We start from the raw sequence: 12,554 nt of genomic DNA, 5'->3' as shown, positions 1-12,554 counted from the left end.
ATGATTTTTAGATATTATAAAAAAAAAAACAATTACTAATTATTATATATAAAATGCTAAAAGTAAGTGCATAGCTCTCTCTATCTCTATATATTTTTAAATTAAAATTGTTAAATATATCACCATGAATTTTTTAGGCTTTATATCAGCCAAGAATCATTGTTCAAAAATACAAAAAAAAAAAATACAAAAAAAAAAAATTCAAAATGCCAGTTGGAGATCACCCATGAAAACACAATCGATTATATATGTTCCCAACGGAGAGGCACCCAAGCCAACAAACAAAATAAAAAAAAAAAAAGAAAAGAAAAGAAAAAAGCAAGAGATAATGTTCTTCGTCTTCAACTTCAACACAGAGTCACTTACAGGTTTTTTCTTCGTCTTCAAGACGAAGGCAGCCTTGAAGACTTCAACACAAGTTCATTTCTTCCCTCTTCTCTCTTCTCTCTCTCTATCTCTCACTCATCCGTATTTCCTCTTCTCTCTGTCTTTATCTTTCCATGAACCACTCTTTGTTTTTTTTTTTATCAGAAACTAGATGGTTAAAAATTTGTAAATCTGAAGATTTGAATCAATTGCAATTTTCAGATTTGAAGATCTGAAAATTTGTGGATGTATTCTTAAAAGAGGAAAATTTGTGGATGTATTCTCACCTCAAACTTTTTCGCGGGTTGAAAAGAGGAAAGACAAAATCTGTTCAATCATAATAAAGGTATGTACAACAGCATCCATAGTTTTTCAGCGTTTTCTTTTACTTTTTTTTTAAAAGAATCAGCTAATAAAAGAGCGTAACTGTGCGTAACTGGTGTTACGGCCGTTACGGCCAATACACCTGTAAATCTCAATCACACCGCAAAAGCGGGGATAACGCGTGGTGCTTACCTCCACAACCGTTATATAACGGCCGCAACTGTTATGTAACACCGCATTTTGAAACCTTGTGAAATTTTAAATTTGATACCGATTTGATGAAACTTTTGAAGATGGTCTTATACGGTAAGAAAACCAAATCAAACCCTTTCTTTTCTCTTTCTCTCTCTTTCTGACACTACCATCACCACCACCATTCCAATATCACTGTCCTTCCACCCGACACCACCATCCTACTGTCGCCTCCTCGTTGTCCTTCACTCCGCTCCCCTCTCCCTACTTTTTCCGTCTCTCTACTCCTCTTCTCTCTCTCTCTCTCCTTATCCACTCTCTCTCATCTTTTTCCCTCCTTTGTGTCCATTGTTGACAGCGATGATGATCGAGCCTACGTCAAGATCATGCTCGACGTTGAAATCTGGTCGAAAAGTCAAGATCAGGTCGAGATCGCGTAGTTGTTTGTGGCAAAAACTTGCTCGGCACTATAGGTATCGACAACAGTTTCTTCGGCGTCCTCTGACCTTCCAATGATGTCGACCGACTCGCAGAAGTGTGTTAACTCTAATCATCCATTGGTCGAAGTAAGGGCCACTCTCGCACTGACTTGCATTCTGCCGACTATGCGAGGTCACAAAAGAGGTTGTGGCAGTGTTGGACCACCTTTTACTCAGGCATTGCCGTTGGTAATACAACCTTCAGTGGTTTCACATTCTCCTTTCCCTTTTCAAGCATAGTGTGTGAACTTGAATGAGGGTGGTCTTTGAAACCCTAACCTAGATTTGTGTTTTGTGAACAGATCTGTGTTTGAACAAATTTGTTGTTGTTGTGTATCCATCTCTGTGTGTGTGTGTGTGTGTGTGTGTGTGTGTGTGTGTTTCTTTTTGGTGTTTTTGTTTGTTTAGTGTTAAAATAGATTTGAATCTTTGTTGTTTTTTGTTTCTTCTCTATTTGTTTAGTGTTTGTTACTTATTTGTGTGTGTATGAATGTATCTATCTTTGTATATCTGTTATTATATTTAAGATTGAATTATATATCTGTGTAAAGGAGATGAACAATTTCAACGGATCATAACATTTGATCTTTTTTTTTTTCTTAATATTGAACATGTAGTGCCTTGATTTATTTCAATAACAATGATTTGAACAAATAAAAAATCAACAAATAGAATTCAGGGAAGAAATTGAATAGATAATAAATTTTAGAAAAATAGCTTTACATAGATAAGTAAAAAAATTGAATAGACAATAAAATTTTGGACAGATATTTGAACAGAGAAGGGAAAAAATTGAACAAATAGTCAATAAATTAAACAGATAAAAAAATATTTAAACAAATAGTCAAAAAAATTAAACAGATAGTTTAAAAATTCAATAGATAAATAAAAGGTAAAATTGAAAATAAAATGTCCTCCAAAACAACAAAAGGATTTCTCACCAAACTATTTTACAAATGGTGGATCTCTCACCAACAAAATATATTTACTGAACCTAATATCTTAGACAATTGTTGGATTAGACTTTTCAATAATTTTCTCTTCTTAGTTATATGAAAAAAATGTAAATAATTAATATATTTGACTTTCTTTTTAAATATATATTTTTTATTTTTTTAATTAGTCAAAAAATTAAATTTCGATGGAAAGTTGCTAAATAAGTAATTTATTTGCTTTTTTTTTATAAAAATATCCAAAAATCAAAAAAAAAATGCAAAAAGAGTTTGGGAAATTGGCAAAATAGGTAAAACGGTCCAAAATGTAAAATGACTGAATTACCCACAATCATGAGGGTTAAATGAAAAGTTTTCCCCCAGCCATGTGGGTAAAATAGAAATTTTGCTATACGAACATATGATGGGGCATCATATTTTATCAATTTTTTTAAAAACAGCAAAAAATTTACTAAATAAACACTTAGGGTGTGTTTGGTAACGTTTACGTTTTCAGTTTATATTTACAAAAATTTTATAAACTGATTTTTGTTTATTTTTAGAAAAACATAAACTACAAACGCGTTTGGTAATTGACAAAATATTTAAAAATATAAAAAAGAGTGAGAAATGGCAAGTGGTGGCAAGTGGCGGCCGAAGACGGCAGTGGAAAGTGGTGACGGTGAGTGGTGGGTAGCTGGTGGCGGGTGGGTGGGTGATGGTGGCGGGTGGGTGGTAGCGAGTGGGTGGTGGTGGTGGTGGTGGTGGCGGTGGCAGGTGGGTGGCGGATGGCGGGTGGTGGTGGTAGCGGGTGGTGGTGAATGGGTGAGTAGGTGACGGTGTTGGGTGGTGGTGGCAGGTGGGTGGCGGATGGCGGGTGGTGGCAGGTGGGTGGATGGCGGGTGGGTGACGGTGGCGGGTGGCGGGTGGTGGGTGGTGGCGAGTGGGTGGTGGTGGTGGTGGTGGCGGGTGGTGGGTGGTAGTGACAGGTGGGTGGTGGGTGGTGGTGACAAGTGGGTGGCGGATGGCGGTGACAAGTGGGTGGTGGATGGCGGGTGGTGGTGGGTGGGTGGTGGTGGTGGTAGGTGGGTGGCTGGTGGTGGATGGTGGTGGTGGGTGGGTGGTGAGTAGTGGTGGCAAGCAGGTGGCGGGTGGTGGGTAGTAGCGGGTGGATGGCAGGTGGGTGGTGAGTGGTGGTGGCGGCGAGGGGTGGGTAGTGGTGGCGAGTGGGTGGCAGGTGGGTGGTGGGTGGTGGCTGGTGGTGGCTAGTCGGTGGCTGGTCGGTAGTGGTGGCGGGTGGTGGGTAGTGAGTGGTGGTGGCAGGTGGTGGTGGGGGGTGGGTGGTGGTAACGGAAGACGATGGTGCAAAATGATGGCGGGTGGTAGTTGGTGTTGGGTGGTAAAAAAAAAAACTCAAAACTCAAAACGGAAACAAATTTTTTCTGTTTTCATTTTTTGGCAAAATTTATAAACTGAGATCACTGATTTATAAATCAAAAATTTTACCAAACTAATTTTTATGTGAGTTTTTTAAATTTTTGTGAATATAAATAAAAAACTGAAAACGTAAGTATTACCAAACGACACCTTACCAAACACATTATAAAAATAGTAACAAAAGAAATTTTGCTATGCAAGCATATGATGGAACATCATATTTTATCAATTTCAAAAAAGCAAAAAATTTACTTATTAAACGCTTACTAAGCACGTTATAAAAAGGGTCTCGCTTCGGTCCAGTCCGCCATCGGATTGGACCGTGCTGTTGGATTTGTGAGGGTTTACTACGGGTCTCATTTTAAAAATTTAAATCATTAATGTGTAGAACTCGTCGAGTATTATATGTCTGTAAAAAATCACGTTGATCGGATATTGATAACTATGTGATCAAATCAGTTTTGTATAAAAAAAATGGACGGTGAATAAATTAACGGTTGATAAAAAAATATTTTGATCACATAGCTATCGATATCCGATCAACGTGATTTTTCACAGACATATAGTACTCGACGAGTTCTACACATTGAACGGTTCAGATTTTCAAAACGAGACCCGTTGTGGACCTCCACAAACCTGACATCACGGTTTAGTCCGATGATGGACTGGACCAAAGCCACTCCCTTATAAAAATAGTAACAAAATAAGCAAAAACAGTAAAAATAAATAAGCAAAAACAAAAAAAACAAAAAACAAGATAAATGTGAGATTTGTTCTGGTTGTCGGCCATTGCCGTGGTTGGACCATTGAACTGCCCGTTCGCTTGCCCGCAGGACGGACTCAAAATTTTCATACAGGGACTGGACATATATAAATTAATGTATGAATTAAGATAAATATATATATAAATAACATTTTTTTTGTTTACATTTCGTTATAAAAAATAGCAATTACAAAATAATTTATATATTAAAGTGAGATATTTTAAATTATTGTACTTAATATTAGTTCATGTCATTAAAAATATTTATGGTAGAATCGATATTAAAATCTTATACAATATTTTTTTCAACGAACGTGATTAAGTAACACATAGGATAGGATATCATATTTTATCAATTTTAAAAAAAGCAAAAAATTTACTGAATAAACACTTACTAAACACATTATAAAATTAGTAACAAAAGAAATTTTGCTATGCAAACATATGATGGGACGTCATATTTTATCAATTTTATAAAAAGCAAAAAATTTACTTAATAAACACTTACTAAGCACATTATAAAAATAGTAACAAAATAAACAAAAACAGTAAAAACAAATAAGGCAAAAAAAAGAAAAAAAAAAAGAAAAAAAAAAGGTAAATGTGAGATTTCTGGTTGTCGGCCAATATCCTGGTTGGACCATTGTACTGCCCCGTTCGCTCGCCCACAGGACGGAGTCAAAATTTTCATATTGGGAATGGACATATATAAATTAATAATTTTTTTAATAAGAATGTTGAATTAAGATAAATATATATATATATATATATATATAACATTTTTTTTTTGTATTTACATTTAGTTACAAAAAATAGCAATTATAAAATGAGTGGGTAATTTTTGGGAAAAATTGGGCCGAGCTGCGAGATTGGGCTTTGTGGCCCAAAGTGTGAAGGACTAAGTAAAAATGCCGTAATGATTACTCTGGCCCAATAAAAATGCAAAAGAGTTACTCTGACCCGGGAGAGGCAAGGTTACTCCGGCCCAGGAGAGGCAAGGTTACTCCGGCCTAGGAGAAACAAAGTTACTCCGGCCAGGGAGGTAAAATTATTTCAGCTCAGGAATTATAAAGATACTTCGGTCCAGGAACGATTTAGAGTTATGCCGGTCTTGGAGTCATACCGGCCGAAAGTCATTGGTTCGGTCTAAGACCGTACCATTGGTTGTACATGAGAAAACCGAGATAATGATAGAGTTAAGGGTGGAACCGAACTAGGAATAGTTCGGTTTACTCATTGGCTCTGCATAGCCAAGCTTATTTCGGTCATATAGCAGTTCGGCCAAAGTAAAAACCATCCCACTTGGTTTAGGCAGTGGGGGGGTGTAAAAGGATAAGCATTATCCTTAGGAGTATGAATCCTATGAGGACTCTGCATGGAGGAATAAAAGTCCTACTAGGATTGTGCCACAGGAAACTTATAAAAGCTCACAAACATCACCTTGGAGGAGGTAATTGAACACAACACAATTTTGCTTTCTGAGAATATAGAGCTTTGTCTATTTTTCTGACTTAGGCATCGGAGAGGTTTCCGGCACACACCCGCCGGCTAGCTCACGTTTGTGTTTTCAGGTGATAAAGCGACGTCGTACGGAGGAGTGTGGACTTGGTCAACAGGATTATACGAGAAGGCGTATTTCTTTCCCGTACAATTGGCGCCGTCTGTGGGAAGAACAGACAGAAACAAAAAACCTCTTGACTAAGCTTCTCATTTTCTCAATCAATGGCACACATTGAAGAACTACCGCAGTCCGCCGTCGACGGGCTGACTCCAGAAGGGGGCGCAAGACGTGAAGGATTACCTTCTGTCCCTCCCATGGCGGACTTGGAGCCCCAAAGACATACCTCCAGGAGGGATGCTAGGGGGAGACGGACTCCCAGCCCCCGACAGTCCCATTCTCAAAGTCCCGACAGACAAAGACGGAGGATTGACCCTCAAGCTCTGGAAGATCGCGTAAAAGAACAAGATGAATTGATAAAGAAGATGGCGGCAGACATGGAAGCCTTGAAGTGCCAGATGAAGAAAAAAGAAGTGGCGACAGGAGAGGGGCGCAAAAACAAGACGTCCCCTCGCCACTCAGAAAATCGTAGTAGGAATACTACACCCTCACAAGGAGAGAGCAGAAGCCTCAGGACAGACGACACTCAATCCTTGTCTTCCAGAACTCGTCACTCTAGGTCTGAAAGGACGACATCTGAGAGATCATACACTGAAGGAAGCACGTATTGGCCTTCACATTCACACCAAACCAGATCTAGACAGACAGAGCTGCCCAGGTCATCCGACTTACGAACCGTGCTTGAAGAAAAAGCACGATGCAAGGAGGATGCCAGGGCAAGGGATCCACACCGAGTTTCTGCCTTACAGCGGTTGGCTCCTCGGACGCATGGAAGCGTCGAGGTTGGAATGCCAATACCGCGCCCTGCCTACGAACCAACGGACAAAGCCTTAGCAAGACTACAGACTTCGCCGTTTGTTCCAGCAATCGAGAACGCACCCCTACCACCAGGCTTCCTTCAGCCGAAATTCACCACATATGAAGGGAAGACAGACCCGTACTCACACTTGAGCCACTTCCGCCAAGTCATGGCTGTATACAGACGAAACGAGGCCTTAATGTGCATACTCTTCCCATCAAGTCTTGGCGACCTAGGCTTGACTTGGTTTGAAAAGCTCCCAGAGGGCAGCATAGCCTCTTGGGCTCAACTGGCAGAAGCATTTGTAACAAGGTTTCGAACAAACACTAAAACGCCGGTGGAGATAGACCAGTTACTCTCCATCGACATGGGGGATAAAGAGACCCTTAGATCCTACAACAGTCGCTACTGGGAAACATTCAATCAGATTGGGGACTGCCCCACCAATCTTGCCATTGCGCAGTATAAAAGAGGCCTTCCAGTAGGGAACAGACTAAGGGATTCGATCACCATGACGCCACCCCTCACCATGGAGGCCCTGATGGAAAGAGTGCATCAGCACATCAGGGTAGAAGAGGATGGCGCACGTGCCAAAGCAAAATCTAGTGCAACCGCGGTACTAGAAAAGAAGACCCCAGCAAAGGTCAATGCAGTAGATCGGCAGAATAAAAATGGGCGTGGCAGACGAGATAACGGAGAAGACCCAGACAAAAGATGGTTGAGAATCCGCACTGCCATAACAACGGTGTTCAAAAAACCAATATATCGGATTCTGAGCGAAATAAGAGATGAGCCTTTTGTCAAGTGGCCAGCCAAGATAGGGGAAACTCAAAAACACTACGACGATAGATCACGGTGCACCTTCCACAAAGAAAAGGGGCACCGAACTGAGAATTGCACACCGTTAAGACAACACTTAGAAGAGTTGGTGGCAGCAGGCCACTTGGACAAATATATTGAAGGAGGGACGCAGCCGGCCCCCCAAGATCATAATAACCATCCCAACAGAATGCCAATCGACGCACCACCTCAAGGTATTATCAATGTCATACATGGAGTTTTTGAACCTGAGCGTGTATGCGAGCTCAGAGGATCAATTAAAAAGGCTGAGCACTTTAGAGAAGTGCTAGGTGCCCAACCAGCCACCAAGAAAGGGAAGACAGAGGCAACAAACGTCATGTCTTTTTCGGATAAAGACCTAGATCGAATATACTGTCCTCACAATGATGCTCTGGTGGTCACTCTCCGAGTCAAAGATTTTGACGTCAAGCGGATCCTGATTGACCAGGGTAGTTCATGTGAGATCATGTACTACGAAACATTCAAACAGTTGAAGCTACAAGACAAAGACTTGGCGCCTACAGTTTCTCCCCTAATTGGATTTAACTCCATGCCAGAGTGGCCCGTCGGCAAAATAATCCTTCCAGTCAGAGCAGGAAGCGTAACAAAACAAGTGGAGTTCTGGGTATTGAAGGTCCTCTCCACTTACAACATCATCCTGGGCAGAACATGGCTGCATGCCATGCGATCGGTAGCGTCATCTTACCACCAAGTAATGAGGTTTCCCAACGACACCGGTATAATTGAAGAAGTCTATGGAGATCAGATCATGTCAAAGCAATGTTTCGCCACGGTGAATGGCAGCCGCGCTGCCAAAGGATATGTTCATTCGGTGGAAGAACCAGAAAGTAATGAACTATTCGCGGACGTCGGTAAAGAGGCTGATCAGAAAGCGGTGGAGGACTTGGTGGAGGTTAAAATAGATGAGAAGAACCCGGATAAGTTCTTCTTGCTTGGCTCATCGTTGTCCAGCGCTGAGAGATTAGAGGTCTTGGAATTCTTGACCTCTAACAGCGAAGTGTTTGCCTGGACGCCTTACGACATGCCAGGCATTGATCCAAACTTCATCAGTCACCAACTCAATGTCCACCCATCCGCCAGACCAGTCATACAACGCACACGCAGATCGGCACTCCACCACGCCGAAATAGTGGCAGAAGAAGTAGGCAACCTACCGGAGGCAGGAGCAATTAGAGAAGTACACTACCCAAGATGGATCTCCAACACAGTCGTAGTGCCAAAAAAGAATGGTAAATGGCGTGTCTGCATCGACTACAAAACGGTCAACAAGGCCTGCCCAAAAGATAGCTTTCCTCTACCAAGGATAGATCAACTGGTGGACCTAACAGCAGGGCATAACCGACTTAGCTTTCTGGATGCATACAGAGGCTACCACCAGATCGCCATGCATGAACCAGACCAGGAGGTCACATCCTTCACAACACCAAGGGGATTATATTGCTACAAGGTCATGCCCTTTGGCCTAAAGAACGCAGGGGCGACATTCCAACGGATGGTCACCAAGATGTTCGAACCATTGTTAGGCAGAACAATGGAGGCTTACATCGACGACATGGTGGTCAAAAGCAAGGATGAGAATGACCATCTTAAAGACCTAGGCGAGATGTTCCAGATCTTGAAAAAACACAAGTTGCGCCTCAATGCGTCCAAATGCGCATTCGGAGTTGGATCTGGAAAATTCTTGGGCTTCCTTGTGACCAACCGGGGTATAGAAGCAGACCCTTCTCAGATTAAAGCAATCCAGGAGTTGGAGAGACCAAACTCAGTCAAAGAAGTGCAGCATCTCACTGGTATGGCGGCTGCGCTCAACCGGTTCATAAGCAGGTCATCAGACAGACTACGACCATTCTTCCAAACTTTAAAAGCCAAGTTTGAGTGGGATGAAGAATGCGACCAAGCTCTGGAAAGCTTGAAGGAGTACATGTCTTCCCAACCACTACTTGTTACTCCAGTACCTGGTGAAGAACTCTTTTTGTACCTGGCAGTCTCTCAGCACGCAGTTAGCGCAGTGTTGGTTCGTGCAGAAGGAATACAACACTTGCCCATCTTTTATGTCAGCAAGACATTGTTGGGAGCCGAAACAAGGTACTTGCCCTTAGAGAAACTAGCATTAGCATTAATGATGGCATCCAGAAAATTGGCACACTACTTTCATGCCCACACCATAGTCGTCCTCACAGCTTTTCCACTAAAAGCTCTGTTTGAAAGGGCGAACTTTTCTGGGCGAATTTTGAAGTGGGCAGTAGAGTTGGGACAATTCGACATCAAGTTCCAACCCACAACCGCAATAAAAGCTCAATCCTTGGCAGACTTCGTCGCAGAGTTTACTCCCGGAAGCCATCATATCTGCCCAGTCGACTTAACTGACACAACCGAACTAGGGATGAAAGTTGATGCTGGAATAGCGCAACCCCTAGCAGAAAGCACTCAGTCAGACTCCAAGGCAGACCATACTAAAGACAACAAGGAAGAGACAAACACAGGCTCACCAACAGTTCAATCAGAGGACGAAGAGCAGACAACAGGCATGGACCTTGAAGAAAACACCATTCTTGACCCCACGACATCATCTGACCCCTCCACTTGCTGGAAGTTATTCGTTGGAGAGATGTGGAAACTTTTTATGGATGGAGCATCCAACCGACATGGTGCAGGACTTGGCATAGTCCTCATCTCTCCAGACGGCCTGGTTGTAGAGCAAGCAATCAACCTTGGCTTCCCAGCATCCAACAATGAAGCGGAGTATGAGGCACTTCTCGCAAGGCTCAAGTCCGCATGCTACATGAAGGCCACCGAACTAATGGTATACAGTGACTCTCTGCTGGTGGTAAACCAAATTTCTGGCGAATACGAAGCAAAGGATGACAGAATGGCCAAGTACCAAGAGCTGGTCAGAACAGAGATCAAGAAGTTTGATGTAGTAAGGATAGAACAAATTGGCAGGGAGGAGAACAGCAGAGCGGATGAACTAGCGGGCCTTGCCTCAATGGCTGATACATCCATCCCTCATCCATTACTCATCGACTACTTACCAAGACCAAGCATAGAAGACCCCGAAGCAGAAGAGGTATGTTGCGCAGAATTAGGTCCCTCTTGGATGGATCCCATCATCCTATTCCTAAAAGACGGTATCCTACCAGAAGAAAGAAAAGAAGCCAACAGAATAAGGGTGAAGTCACAGCGATTTTGGCTATCTCCATCTCTGGCATTATACAAGAAGTCATTCTCAGGACCTTACCTAAAATGCGTTCATCCCAGCAAAGTGGAAGCATTCTTATTCGAAATACACGAAGGGGTGTGTGGAAGTCATCAAGGGGGAAGATCGCTAGCTTACAGGGCCATTTCGCAAGGATATTGGTGGCCATATATGCAGGCAGACTCAGAAAAATATGTGAAGAAGTGTGAGAAATGCCAAAAATTCGCGCATCAAATACATCAACCAGCAAGAGAACTCCTACCATTAACTAGCCCATGGCTTTTCGCAATGTGGGGCTTGGACATAGTGGGACCACTTCCAACAGCTCCTGGCAACAGGAAGTTCTTTCTCGCAGCAACAGACTACTTCACAAAGTGGGTGGAAGCAGAAGCATTGGCATCAATCAAAGAAAAAGATGTAAAGAAGTTTGTTTGGCAGAACATCATCACTCGGTTTGGCATTCCAAAAGCCCTGATCTCAAACAATGGTACTCAGTTCAACGGCAGAATCTTCAGAAGCTTTTGTGAAGAGTACAAGATAGAGTTCTACAACTCTACACCGGCATATCCTCAAGCAAATGGGCAAGCAGAAGCATCAAATAAAGTCGTCTTGGATGGACTAAAGAAAAGGCTAGAAAAGGCAAAAGGCAAGTGGGCAGATGAACTTCCTCATGTTTTATGGGCTTACCGCACCACACCTCGGCGATCAACAGGAGAAACACCATTCTCCTTAGCCTACGGAATGGAAGCAGTAATCCCACTAGAAGTTGGCCTCCCTACAATTCGAAGCAAGAATTTTGATCCTGACTTGAATGGAGAAGCCATAACATTGGAACTTGACCTTGCAGAGGAAAGAAGGGAAAGAACACTGGTTCACATCGCCGCATACCAACGAGAGTTAATCAGAAAATACAACAAAAAGGTGCATCCAAGACAATTCAAGATAGGCGATTGGGTACTGCGCAAAGTAATGAGAAATACCTCAAACCTAGGAGATGGCAAGTTAGGCCCAAACTGGGAAGGTCCTTATAAGGTGGTTGGGTTAGCAGGCAAAGGGGCATACCACCTAGAAGACAAGGATGGCAAAGCAATCCCTAGGCCATGGAACATGGCCAATCTCAAGTTATTTTACTTTTAGCTTTTCTTTTTTCAAACATGTGTAATTTTTTCTTCCTTCAATAAAACGAGAAATTCTTTTCAGCACAAGTTGTTCTTTGTAAAAGTTAGCTTTAGTGAAGGTTAGGCACATTGCAAGCATTTTATTCTAAGATTAGCTGGAAAAACTAACTTAGAGGTTGGCTGGATTAAACCAACACCTTCCTAAGCCCAGGATAAGGATCCAGGCTGCAGGACGTTTGGTTGGAATAACCAAACATTATTCTAAGTTAGCTGGAAAAACTAACTTAGAGGTTGGATGGAATAAACCAACACTTATTACTCTTTAGCCAAAGTAAGTGCAAGGATGAAGAGTGGTTGGCTGGATTAAACCAACACTTGTTACTCTTCAGCCGAAGTAAGGGTAAGGCTGAAGAGTGGTTGGCTGGAATAAACCAACACTTGTTATTCTTCAGCCGAAGTAAGGGTATGG

General features: G+C 42.2%; 1 long non-coding RNA gene across 1 annotated transcript; it reads left to right on the top strand.

Moving 5' to 3' along the window:
• Positions 1-271: 271 nt before the first annotated feature.
• On the top strand, positions 272-1,903 carry LOC114289846 (uncharacterized). The gene is made up of 3 exons (XR_003638756.2): positions 272-418; positions 589-712; positions 1,241-1,903. It is a non-coding gene; the product is annotated as an uncharacterized LOC114289846 (long non-coding RNA).
• Positions 1,904-12,554: the final 10,651 nt, after the last annotated feature.

This window comes from Camellia sinensis, chromosome 15 (genome assembly GCF_055761805.1).
Source record: "Camellia sinensis isolate YWXY chromosome 15, ASM5576180v1, whole genome shotgun sequence".
NCBI lineage: Eukaryota > Viridiplantae > Streptophyta > Magnoliopsida > Ericales > Theaceae > Camellia > Camellia sinensis.
The sequence above is the reverse complement of the archived record's forward strand: the minus strand, read 5'-3'. Positions and strand labels throughout refer to the sequence as shown.